This window comes from Cupressus sempervirens, chromosome 8 (assembly GCF_028749045.1).
Source record: "Cupressus sempervirens isolate cs-2001-9-10 chromosome 8, ASM2874904v1, whole genome shotgun sequence".
NCBI lineage: Eukaryota > Viridiplantae > Streptophyta > Pinopsida > Cupressales > Cupressaceae > Cupressus > Cupressus sempervirens.
The window spans coordinates 392,493,386-392,507,597 of record NC_143125.1 but is presented as its reverse complement, the minus strand read 5'-3'; positions in this window follow the sequence as shown (position 1 = coordinate 392,507,597).

Here is a 14,212-nt window from a genome sequence, read left to right as displayed (position 1 = left end):
CCTAGAGCAGAAAACAAGGCTATTGATGCTATGGCCACCTTAGCATCTATCCTCCAATTACAAGAACATGAATCACGATTTGAGTTCCTGGTGGAAGAATTGCGTCATCCAGCCTATGATTCTTCAGATAACCAGGTGATCTACACTGTTGTGGGTCACGATTCCTCTTGCTATGCGGCTATTTTCTCCTACCTACGTGATCAGGTTATTCCCAAAACCCTCACGCGCAACCAAAAATGCCAACTCCTTCGTAATGCCTCACACTACACTTTGGTCTCTGGTGTCTTGTATAGGAGGGGTCTAGACGGAACGTTGCTTAGGTGTTTAGAGCTAGAAGAGTTCGAGAAGGCACTTGCCAAAGTCCATGATGGCATTTGTGGGGCGCATTCTAATGGCCTTGCACTTGCCCGAAAACTGCTTAGGACGGGTTATTACTGGCCCACCATGCAAGCTGATGCTGTGCGCTATGCAAAGTCCTGTCAGAAATGTCAACTCCATGGTAACTTGATACATGCTCCTGGGCGAGAATTAATCCCTTCTGTGACATACTGGCCATTTCAGCAATGGGCCTTTGACTTGGTAGGAAAGATTCATCCAAGCTCCTCCAACGGTCATAAATTCATCATCACAGCAACAGAGTATTTCACTAAATGGGTTGAAGCTGTACCATTATCTGTTGCTACAGGAAAACATGTTGCCCTATTTATACTGAATCACATCATTTGCCGATATGGTATCCCATCTTCTATTGTTACGGATAATGGAGGACAGTTCAAAAATAAGGACTTAAAACAGCTGCGCAAAAAGTTTTGAATTAAGCAACACTGGTCTTCCATTTACTATCCCCAAGGGAATGGCCAAGCTAAGGCCTCTAATAAAACACTACTGAAAATCCTACACCGCACAGTTCACAAGTCTGGGAAAGATTGGCACTTGCAAATAAATCTGGCACTTTGGGCCTATAGAACCTCTATTCGTACTCCTATAGGGGCTACACCCTTTTCTCTAGTCTATGGCTCTGAGGCTATTCTCCCATTAGAAGTCGAGATACCTTCTTTGCGCGTCTCCTTACATGGGTTAATAACCGATGAAGATCATAGAGCTATGAGAGTACAGGAATTAGAGACTCTGGATGAACGGCGCAAGGCTGCTTTTGATCACATGAGAGCTTATCAGAAGCACATGTCTACACAATATAACAAAAAGCTTCACCCTCGTGAGTTCCAAGTTGGTGAACTCGTGCTTAGAGAGAATCCCAAAAATCAGCAAAATCGAGAACAAAAAGGGAAATTTGAACCTAACTGGTTGGGTCCTTACATTATCATAGCAGAATTTGGGTCTGGTGCTTACCATTTGTCTACTTCAGAAGGCGAAGAACTTGCGGAACCTATCAACATCCTACACTTGAAGAATTTCTATGCTTAGAAGCTTGCTGCTCACCTATCTTGTATATATCTATGAGCCTGAAAAAATCTTAAAAATCAGAAAATGTCCCGAAAAAATGATCATCTTAGTGAAAACCTCACTTTGATGTATGACCCAAAAAAAAAAAAAAAAAAAATTGATAAAAGTCCTGAAAAAATTTGTCAAAGTGGTGAAAACCTGGAAACAGGCGCTACTTGAAACCCTTGCACCTATGTCTATCAATCTCAATCATCCACTTCGCTACATATTTCCTAGCTTGGAATTGTTTCTTGTCCTCATCTCGGGGGCATAGCTACTTAGCCTATTGAGGTATTCTTGTTCATTAGGGTTTCTTTGACAACTCACAACATAGTGTTTCTCAACACTTCCCCCACCTTGACATCAAGTGTTTTTCAACACTTTACAGATAGTTTACCTATGGTCTCCGATGTCGCGATATTTCTCACTATCAGAATCAAGTCTGGAAGAAATGGCCAAGTGACTTACACACACGTACTTTAACACTTAAACGACTGAGCTATGCTGACATTTATCTACTTTTTGTGCTATCTATGATTATTTATTTGCCATGTGTTCCCTCCCTAATAGTCTTTCAAGGATGTCATTGACTAGAAGACTCGGGGCATGGGGCATGTCTTCTTGATTTCTGCTTGTGGGTATACTTTGTTTGTCTATAGTGTTGTAAGCATTCATGCTTGTCCTATTCAACACATTGACTTACAAATGTATCATCCTTGACTATTTTGCAAGACCGCACTCAGGGTTTACCCTGGCGCTTATGCCTTGATACAAGTGTAATCTTGCTAAATTAAAATTAGGGAATTTAATCGTGTAGTTATCTTGACTTACATGTCTCTGATGCTTAGATTGGATTTCCACATACCTATCTAATATCGATCATATTCATATCTTCATAGTTATACTAGTGATGATTGTATGATCTCATGATGTCCCTAATAAATGCTCAATGATGAAATTAAGAGTCTAAATGTTATGCACTTCTTGCTGGTAAACCACTTTGCATATTAGCTTGCATTTTAGGTTCTTTTTCTAGCTTAGTCTTACATTCTTGCATATGGGGAAAGCTCTCTCTTCATCTTTTCGTGGACATATCAGCTAACTCCTTTTATATATTTCTTTCTTCCTGTTCATGTCTTTTCACCTTCTTAATCTTTCGCTACATTTCTTTACCTGTCATCACAAGGGGTTAATCCAAAAAAATCATCACATACGATCTATCCAAGTGTCACATTTTCACGAAAACATTTAAATCTATACCACCCATATGAGAGATCAAAAACAATACACATAAGCATATACACATGCATGAGCTGGAAACAAAAAACTGAAACATCACATGAAAGCTAAAAACATACATTTTTGAGACAAGTACACAAGAATATCGATAAACCTAGTATCTCATATATGTATCAAATGTGTCATGGTACATATACAAATGTGAGATCCAAAATCTGGATATATGTCTCAAAAATACATAAGGTACAAATCAAAACACAATGTCATGTCTGACTGCCACCCTCCGCGGCTAGTGCTGGCCCTGGTGGAGGAGCCTGTCTCCTATCTGGTGCCTGCACTACACCCTCTGATCTGTCTGCTCGCTCTAAATAATCAGGAAGACCCTGTCTTGGTGGCACCACACTCCTATAGGCGGCATAATAGTATGCAGCTCGGGCACCATGATGCGCTGCCTCTTGTCTCGCAGCATCCCACTCTTGGCGAAGCTCATCTTCTCGTGCTCGCTCGTCCATCAGCTACTGATCCCATACTGCGATAGTCACCCGAAGTGCCTGCATCTCTGCCTCCAAGGCACGGATCCTCGTACACTGCTCATCTACTCCTGCTGGCTGCTCTGCAGGTGCCTCCACCCCCACCGCTCGCCGTCTCCTCAAGGGCACCTCCTCCTCTCCTCCTGCCGGCTGCTCTGCAAGTGCCTCTACCCTCACTGCTCGCCGTCTCCTCAAGGGTACCTCCTCCTCCTCCAACTCTAAGGACCCCTCTGCCGCATGCCTCGCCTGCACTCGCATCCTCCTCCGCCCTACTTGGGAACTCTTCCCCTCCATCTGCCTCCCCCCTCTCCCTCCTCCTCCGCCTCCTCCTCCTCCGTCGCCACCTCCACCTCCCACTCCTGCAGGTGCTGCATCTGGATGTGTGAATCGGGGGAACGGGTGCCTCTGCATCTCATAAAGATACCCTGGATCAGCTCCTGCATCTGCCACATCTGGGCGATAATCCCAAGGAGTCGCCACTAGTGTTGCAGTATCCCAAACTGTTGTATGATAGTCCAACATTGACAACCATCCCAATCCCTCATCTATGTGCATCCGGGCATAGGTAGTAGTCTCCACTGATATCACCTGTCGCTCAGCAAACTGCCGCCATACGCGACTTATCACAAACCGCTCCACAATGTCTATGCTCCAACCCACCAGTGGTCTGCTATACCGCATGTAATCTAACTCCCATGAATCTGACCATCGTTGACACTCCCGGTATGGTCTCCATGTGAATGCTGTCAGCTCATCAAACACGCGTCGATAATAGGTCACATCTCCACTATGCCTCTGTGGGATGAAACCTCTATAACAAAAAATGTATGGCTGGTTGCGCTCTCATGGCTGCACCCATGGCCGGATCATAGCAATGTGCTCCCAAGCCCAGATCTGCGCTAACACTGCTCCGCATGCCCATGATCCACCCTCATGATATACTATCTCATGAAGCTCGTGGTACATCTTTGCCAATATCGTAGGCCCCCATGCCATCCTACGTGGTTGGGAGATCAGATCATATACCGGTCGACCCCATCCTAGTGGAAAGCCCTTCTGGCCTCGGTCTGTCACCAAGGCCTGGGCTACCAAAGAACATAATAAGCTGGGCAAAGGATAATCATATCCATACTCAGTCATCAATCTCTCCCAACTTAGGTGATGATCCAAAATGGTCACATCCTGGAAAAGCTCCTGCACTCGCGCTCGCCCCTCTATCGGGGTCGTATCATAGTACACATGTACCATCATGAAAACTTACAATCAGTACACTTGGCATCCAACATTGAAATGGCTAAATCAACAAACTACTAACCAAGTAACTTATCGGCTCACCATGGCATGGCACTCGCAGAATGCGATATACGTCCTCCAAAGTAATCAACGCCTCGCCGATCGGTAAGTGAAAGGTGTTATACTCGCTATGCCACCTCTCTGCTAGCGCAGATAGCAAATCATGGTTTCTCGAATATGGGGCATCCGTACAACCCAGCGCAAGCCCATAGCCGCTACTGCAGTCTGCTCCTCATCGCTCAAATGCTGCACAACGCGTAAACCAACCACCTTGGGAACTCTAATCTGTAATGCCGAGAATACCTCCTATCCAGGTAAAACAAGCAATCATCAGTAATAGTCACATGATGAAAAAAAGCATTCAGAAAAACAACAAAACTATCTATACGACATTTTTTTTCAAAAAGAGTACGACACTTTTTTGAAACAGTGTCGCGCGACACTTTTTTAAATAAAAGTGCGACACTTTTTTCTGAAACAGTGTCACGCGACACTTTTTTCAATAATAGTGTGACATTTTTACGTGGTGCGACACTTCGCACCATGTCGTGCGACATTTGGGTGTCCCTCGATCGACACATGTTCCTAAGCAGTGCCACATTTTTTTTAAAAAAAGTATCGCGCAATAATACTTCTGAAGCTGTGCGATACTTTAAAAAGTATCGTGTGACTTTTTTTCAAAAAGCTTGAAAACGTGCGAAAACTCACAAAAAGCTCGAAAAAAGCAACAAAAAGATAGTCACTTACCGGCGCCCCATATCGCTCTGGTTGGTTGTGCAATCGGCTGCGCTCGAAATGGTGCCGATGAAGAGGAATGTTCGCCTAAGCCATGATGCTATGTGGACCACACAAAATCTCTCAAATCACAAAAAGACAAATGAATAGTGAAAATGACACTTGGACCCCCTTTTATAGCCTCCAACCTCATTTTGACCTAATTTTTTTACTCCTTGGAATTGCGCAAAAATTGCACCCCTAGCTAATTTCGACATCCTGGATCCATTTTCGGGATCGAAATCAAAATTTGAGTTCATCTTGATGGTCAAAATTGTCTTTTAAAATTCTACCTTCTTCTGAGCAGTTAGCTGACCATTTGAGGTCTAATCTTTAAATCATCACTGGGGCATCTTCATTTCTTCATGTCTTCATCATTTCCATACTTCATATCTACTTCTATTCACCTTTTCACATCTAAATCCTCTTTCTACTCGATTCGACCTAATTTTTATGCTATATCCTTCAAGGTCAACTCTAGTCAAACTGGGGCATTTTATCAATTTCTTATAGTCATTCTTGGGTTCTAATCATCTATCTATCATCTTGGACATTGTTTTATTCTATTTTTCTCATGTCTAGCCAGTTTTTTTATCCCCTTACCTCATTTCAATTTCGATCCCGAGGGGGCAAAAATACTCTATTGCTAATTGTTACAGCTATCTATTTCTTAGGAGCATTTGTTTGACCTTATCACTTACTCTCGATCTATTCGCTTTGCTAGGTGTTAAAATTATTTTTGGATCTTAACATCATCTTCCTAATGTTCAGTACTACCGCTATCAGGCTATGCATTTAGGACTTGCTATTTGTTTTTGCATTTCATTTTTTGGAATCAGATATCTATATCTATCATCGCCTACTTGGCTTCGATTTTCTTTGACATAATGTGTTCCCAGATCGATCACGCATTAGTCAAAGAGGGGAAAATGTAATCACCTAAAAATGGTCATTTAGACTATTAGCCCCCTTCTCAGCATTTTGGCTAAATTAATTTAATCATTTACCTAGACCAAATTGTTAATAATCAATTTATTTGATTATAACCTATAGTTTGACTATGCTATCCTAAGTTCATTATTTGATTAAAAGAACATGTCCCCTTTTAATTAAATAAAAGACCCCATTCTTCTAACCCACTTAAAGTGCACACATAAAGTCCTTTTTCTATTTTACAATTAAAAGAAAAGGTTTGTGAGACTTTTGTCTTATATGACAAGTCAACTTATATTCTATTGGTTGACTTGTGTGTGCACATGGATCACTCCTATTTTCAAATTCAACCGTTGATCATCCACCATCTTCATCTTGATCTCCACCATCCATACATCTTTAAAAGGGAGAGAGCTTTCCCCCTCAAAGGATCCATCCTCATTTGAATATTGTTATGCTGCAAGTTTTCTAATAGGTTTCTTTGGAGCTTTGTGGAGAACTTCTCATTTCTTGTCTCATTCTCTCATTCCATCACATTAGCATAAGATCATATGGCATTCTTAGCATAGTTGCATTTTAGTTTAACTTTGATTCCTTTGCAAATAATTAGATCACATAGATTAATAGTTGGATTTGTAACATTCCCATCTCATCGTTAGCATAGCTTGCATTGTGCATCTCATCCTAATTTAGTTTTATTTTTGCATTGCATGATCTAAAGATTTCTTTGACACTAGCACTCTTGCTCTTGTCTAAATAATCTCCCATTTTGTGGTTTACTAGCAAGGGTTGTATTTCTAAGGCTCAGCTGAGAGCTCCTATATACTCATTTGTATGCCCCTTGCACTCCATGACTAGGGAGCTCTAAGTCGGCATTCGAGCTTTCCAATCTATGGAGAACTTCGAATAGAATGATTTAGAGAAGTGCACCTTTTCTAGTGTACAATAGCGACTATCTCTTCAACAATGTTTTTGAATGTGTGATTATTCCACTCCTTGATTTTGAGTTTGATATAATTTAGTTTGGAGTCAAAGTAGAACTTTTTGAGCCCTGAAAGGATTCTTTATTCCACCATTTTTTTAGAAGTGATAGAAACTCCTTGTCTTGAAACCACATGTTCTCATATTTAAAGGAGTTTCTACTAGGTCTAGAAACTTCTGCTATGTCAAGATAAATTGGGAAATAGTTAGATCCTGAAATAGGGTTGATTCTAGCAGAGAGGCAATGATTGAAGGAAGAGAGATCTCCATTGAAGAGGAATCTATCCAATCTTTTTGCAATATGATCAGACCCCATCCTTTTTCTATTCTAGGTGTAGTTCCCATTTGAGGTTTAGATATCAAGAAGTTGGAAAGGAGATCTAATTATTGAAGTCTCTTGAAGCTTGATTTAACATTTTGATGCCTCGTGTCTTTTCCTTTAGGTTTGCATTGGGCAATTGTTCTGCATGAGGCCAATGACAGGAATCCTTCATGCAATTCCTCTCTTGAAAAGCTAATCTTTTGGGATCAACTCCAAGGTTTCATATTTGTCTTGTGATGTACCAGAATTTTCTCAGTTGAAGATAAATGTGATTGTTCACAAGGAGGCCTTTGCTGGTTCTACTTTGATCTCAGAATGAAGTAAAGTCTGTTTGCTATCTCAAAATAACACACAAAAGAACAATGTTTTTGTATTTTTATATTTTTCAATGGATGCAATCTAGCAATGCAACTAAAATGAGTTCCTATTCTAACAAGGGCTTAGCAAAGCAAATAACATGAAATTGAAATCCTAATGGACATAAGATACAGAAAACAAACATGCTATGAGTTAAGCTTTCGAATAAATCGGTAGGAAACCAATGAAAATAGGAGCAACACTTCTTAGAATCCACTGATGCAATCGTCGGTGAAAAACTTTAACAGTCATATGATATTTCACCTTTCATCAAATCACAAGGCCACGAAAAGTGTGCTCATGCGAGACGAAAAGCTATGTAGACACAATTTGATGATCTCTTCCCAAGCTCAATACATCAGCAAAATTTGTAAATTTGTAGCAAACACTAAAACTAAAAGATCGCACAACTAGAAACAATGCAATAAACCTTTGGCTCAATCACAATTCCATGAAAAAAATTCACAAAACAATGACACATTCAGGCAAGAATCACTACACTCTAAATGCGAGCACCAAAAGCATAATTTTATTTCATAATAATGACAACCTTTGTTACATATTACAATGGGGTATTTATAAGAAATCATCTCCTCAATTTGTCTTGAGAGTGGGGACACATCTTCATGCAATAAAATGCTTTTAAAACCTTAAAACAAACTAAATATATGTAATCTAATAGTTAATCTAGTGCTTAGAGGGACTCCATCCATATTTTATTCATTAATTGGATGCATGAGCCCTTTACATGTCAAAAACAAAGAAAATATGAGAGAGAAAAGAGGAGGAAGCCTTTAGTCAAATTAGGAGCATCTAGAGGTGCCAAAAATAGAAGCTCGTCCTTAGCTAGGCATATGTCAAAGTTTAATTGCCGTCAGAATGCATTCCTGATGCATGGAAAGCGTTATTTTTGGAACAAGTAGTTAACTGTCGGTGCACCTCTTAATTGTGGAGCTACGGACCTACATACCTGCGCACCTATGGAGCTGCAGAGTTGTGGAGTTGTGGACCTTGACAAGGTTAAAAATCTCAAAAAATTACTGAGTGTCAAAATTGAAATTCTAGCATCCAAGTTTTTTTCTTCTTCATCCCAAAGCTATGTTTGGATGCTTGCCCTCAAATTTCTCTATCATCTCAGTAATCTTAGCCGCATTCGAAAGGTCTAAAGCCTCATATTTATATTTTACCTTCTGTTTATAATTGTCAAACTCAATCCGGGTGTCAAAAAAATCTCCAAGTTTGGTATCCAATTCTAACAAGGCTTCTTCTATCATGAAGGCTTGTCAGATGTCCTTATCATCAACAACCTCCACAAAAATCTACTTGAAATTCTCCACTAGTGTCTCTACAAGTAACAACTTTTCTCGTTCCTCATCTTCAAAAATATCCAAGCATGCATCACTGTAGTGTCTCTCTGCTTCCAAAATTCACTCTCGAGCTTGGTCCTTGAGCCGATGAATCTCCTCATGTAATGTTCCCATTACCTTATTGCTATCTGCTATCTTTTCTATCCAGTCATTAATCATGTCTAATTCCTCTCCAGTATATACATCAATCAAAACCTAGTATCTTTGGCCCTTTATGGCTTGCAGAGTTTGTAAATCCTTACTCCAGGCCCATACCTCATCCATGATACTAAAGTCCTGCTTCAAAATTGCTATGATCTTATTCACATTCTCTTACATAGCATGCAGTAACTTCAAATTCCCTGTGATGATCATAACACCTTTCTCCTCAAAAATTTCTTGCCACTCCTGAAAAGCCTTCAAAAATGGATCAAGTTGTACACCTCCCCCTTCTCTAAGTATAGTGTTCAAGGTCTACTCGGGGTGTTCAGGATCTAGAGGACCAACTACTTTGGCCATATATCCCTTTAAGACCTCAACCTGCCTTCAAAGTGCTTGGAGTTTGGCCTCATCCTATTCCATATGCTTAAGGACCTCTTTGACTCCCAGAGTCATCATTAATCAAGATGAATCCTATGTAGGTCTCCCCAACATAACATCCTTCAATTTGTAATCCTCAAGGCTAAGATCCTTTGCATTGGTTCCATTAGGAGGGAGAGCCACTTGTGCAAACAGTTCCTGGTTCCTTGTGTTAGTGATAAATGCCAATGGCATTGCCTCATGTGATGGAGACTCAAGTTTATTCAAAATATCCGCAAAACACAAATGTCTTCCTCTGAAGTACAAAATTAAAGCTTGGTACTCATTATTTCCTTTCGGATCCATATAGGGATGCATCCTATTGAGGACTTGGCTCTTGATGATGAAGGAGTATGTTATGCAATCTCCTTCCCTTTGTTGCTCCTGCTCAGAGTTGTACCCTGTTGGGAGGGCTCTTCTTCTCTAGCCTCAGTCTTAGTAGACCTTGTAGCCTGAACCTCAGTGTCCTAGGAAGGCGATTGAGAATATTGCACTATTTGTCCCTCCTTCAACACTTCATTGGTCGTCATTTGTTTTGGTCTCTCTTCTTGTGATGGTTCTTTCTAAACTTGCTCTTCTTCTGAACTTTGAGGTAGAGGAGTCACCGAGCCTTGTTTTACCACTGTAACTTGTGGTGGAGATGGAGGAGTAAGATCAAGACCTTGTATATCTAGCGGCATTTGCATCCAATATTCTTGTTGAGGTTCACATGTAGGGGTGTCCCTAATCTTATCCCCAATCAATTATGTACCTACAAGCATGAAATCAAAATCTGACATTGAGAAAACATCATCACCCTCTTCACTTTGCTCATCCACCCACTTCTATACTTCATCTTCCAAAGAAGAGAGTTTTAAGGGTTTTTCTTGAGTGGATGTCAGGGTACCCATGGCACTTTTTCTCCTTTGCAACTTTGTGGCTCTTGCTAGCCAAGTTCTTCCTTGTAGGGGCACTTGTTCTTCCTCTTCTGATTCTTCTTCCTCCTCCTCTTCATCTCCTTCAAAATGTTTTCAGGAATAGATGGATTAGGCACTAATCTTCTATTGATCCTTTTCTTCATCTGAATCTTAATCCTCTTCTTATGTTTCTTTGGGATAGAAGGAGAAGTTGGCTCATCTTGCATAAGAGGAATGGAGACTTGTGGAATCTCTCCCTCTTTTGGTTGGCTAGATGCAATGGGAGGCAACTGAGGTTCATCTTGGACTTGAGTAGCTCTAGTATCATTAAACCCTTGTGCACTTTGTTCTTGCTGCTGGGGAGGCACCTATTCTTCAGCCTGTTCTATCTGAATCCTTTGAGGGGAAGCCCTCTTTCTTTAATTCTTTCCCTTCCTTTCAGGAGGGTGATAATATCCAACTGGGAAATCAAGCTAGTACACTGTCTCTGGCCTGATAGGAGACTGGGTTGCGAAGGTAGGAATTGTTACTTTCTTCCCTCTACCTCTTTCTAGGCAGGCATGTGTGTGGAATATCACTGTATCAGGAATTAGATCAAGTGGAAAAGGTTTCCTGATCCAATCCTTCATCATTCTGATAACATGCCTTGCTCAATGATTAATATCATCAACCTCCTCCTTCTCAACCTTAGCATTCATAATGGGTCTTTCACCAATTTTGTCTACATTGAACAAGGGGTCCAGTAGCTCCTTAGAATCCGGTTGCCTTATTTCCTCCAGGATGTTCAACTAGAGAGCCTTTTTTGCTAGATACAAAGTCATCCTACAATAGTCCCTAATGCAGACATCGTAGTCATTTCTAGCATTCATCCAGTGATCTTCAATAGCATCCTCATGATCGAAGTCTTTTCCTGCCAGACTCTCCACTCTCCCAACATTGTAAAAATAGGGCCGAGGAGAGTTGTATTCTTTAAGGGGATAGTTCTCCCACTCCCACTTGAAGGACGAAATATCTTACTTCCTCTTTACCTGATATGGTCCAATGACCAATGGTCATGCCTAGCAAGGTCTCTGTGTTGGAATATTCAAATATGGAAAGAGCACTTATGAGATGGGGGGGGGGGGGGGGGGGGTGAATCATAAGTATCATATTTTAGCCAATAAAACTTTTAACTGAAAGTAAATTGCATGCATGTAAATACATCAAATAAACATGTAACAAAACACATGCATCAATAACACTTAACACTGGAATTTGGTAACCCATAAACCATCCAGGAATAAGAAGGTAAAACTGGGGTGGGGATGATACCCACAAAAATTACTGCAGCAATATTGTTCAACCACTTCTGATGGTTTTCCCTGTTAAAGGCTTTACATTGTGTCAATAGTGACCTGGTTAGAGGCTTTCAAACACTTAACATGAAGTGTTACCCTGTTAAAGGATTTCATCACCTAGTTAAAGGATTTATCGAAATAGTTGTTAAGCTAATCTATCACCATAGGATTTTTCATTCTAATACAATTGCTAGAGAGTATTAGATACAATAAACTTGACTGATTACAATCCTTGATTGCTAATTGTAGGCACTTGTTCTGCTTTCTCTGATCTGGATCCTTTTGTGATCTGATAATCCTCACTTCTGAAAATAGAATTCCTTGCGAACCCTTGTATGTCTTCTTATACCTCTCATCTCTTACATTTTACAATGAAGTTTCGTCTTCCTTATAAAGACATTTGAAGATTTAGGGTTAGGTATGGACCTACGATCCATATTCAATCTTCATTTTCTGCTCAATACTTATCTTTTGCTGATTGGTTGCATGCCTTTAGCATTTTTCTTATTGGCTGCATGCAAATTGCATACGAAAAATAAAAGATTCGATCTCATCATTAAATCCTTCGAGATTTACCTTATGCCAGCTGTAAAAACTGTTTGCATCATAGTTTGTGCAATTACAAACTCTTATGTTGATCTACTAAGTTACTCGGCTGCTGAAGTATTGTTGATGCTCAGTACATGCTGTTTCCTGGATAGCTTGGCACCTTAACAAAATTGTATTACTCAGCACCTTATGTTACTCGACACTTGTTAACACTCGACACTTGTTAACACTCGGCTCTTGTTAACACTTGGTATCTAATCTTCACTCGGCATCTAATCTTTACTCAGTATCTAATCTTCACTCGGTATTTGATCTTTACTCGGCATCTGATCTTTACTCGGCATGCAATGTGGAATATGATTAAGTGTGTTGGCACTCAAGTGTCAAAAACATTATGATGTTAACACTCTGTTGCCTCTTTATTTTCTTATATGCCAACTCAATCTGCCAGGAAATCTCCAATAGAACCAGTTTGTCACTTGGGTATTTTGGGAGCCTCTTAGGATTGATGGAGGCACCAACTACTCGAAGATATGTGAACATTTTGAACTGGATGAAGTAGGCTACGAGAACTGTAATCTGTGTTTTGGCTTCATCAGATAACCTCTTCCTATAATATCCCTCAATGAATCAGATGATTGTAAAGATGAATGCATCATTCATGATTCTGTATTCCTTACTCTATGCTGAGAGCTTCTTCTTCACCAGTTGAGGATAGACTATGTATGGCAGGCATTAGGATCTTGCATACTGCCTCTCCTATACAAACTAGGACAGTTTGTCGCCCTTGCTACAAGCAGGTCGTATACCATGTAAGAAGTCATGTAAAACTTCTTCTTATCCTTCACCATCCTCAATTGTTCACACAAGTTTTCACTTAGTGTTGTGGCCCAATCCAATGGTATCTTTGTTGCTCTGATGGTCTTAATGAAGTTGACTATAAAGGTGTTGAGGTGACCTATTGCAGGTAAGCCCATGACTCTGCTCAAGAGAATGATGGAATAACCAATATCCTCCTTCATGTATCCTCGGGTCATATCCACTTTGCCTATTATAATTCCCCTCAGAGGCTTCTCAATAATATAAGAAGATCATATTATGTCTATTGCCTCCTGCTGGTGTTCCCTTTACCATCTCTCAGTTGCTTCATATGAGAGTCTTATGAACTGGTCCGCTCTTGGGAGATGGAAGACCCTTTCAATATTGTCGGTTCATAGGTCCAACACAACCTCTCCTATAGCACTCTTCACAACCCTTTCTTTAGGAACAAAACACTGTGCCAGGGCCATGATTAGTTTAGTTGATTATACTGACATGGGATGTGACGCTACGTTCACCAACTCAGAACTGATCAACGTGGATACCAAGGCTAATCTCTTTGTTGGCTTGTTGCAAATTCTTAGGAATTCTCCTAGATCCGTGTGCCCTAAATCAATATCTCAAATTTTTGTGTGGTCATCATGAAATATTGACTTTGAGGGAATGCCTTGGAATTTGAAAACTCTGGGTTTGGGTGCTACTCTGGATGTGGACACCATTTGATCACCTACATGTCACGAGAGAAAAAATGTTTATCAGTTCAAAGTAATAAAGACTAGAAATAAAACATAAAAGCTCTCAATAAACATAAAGG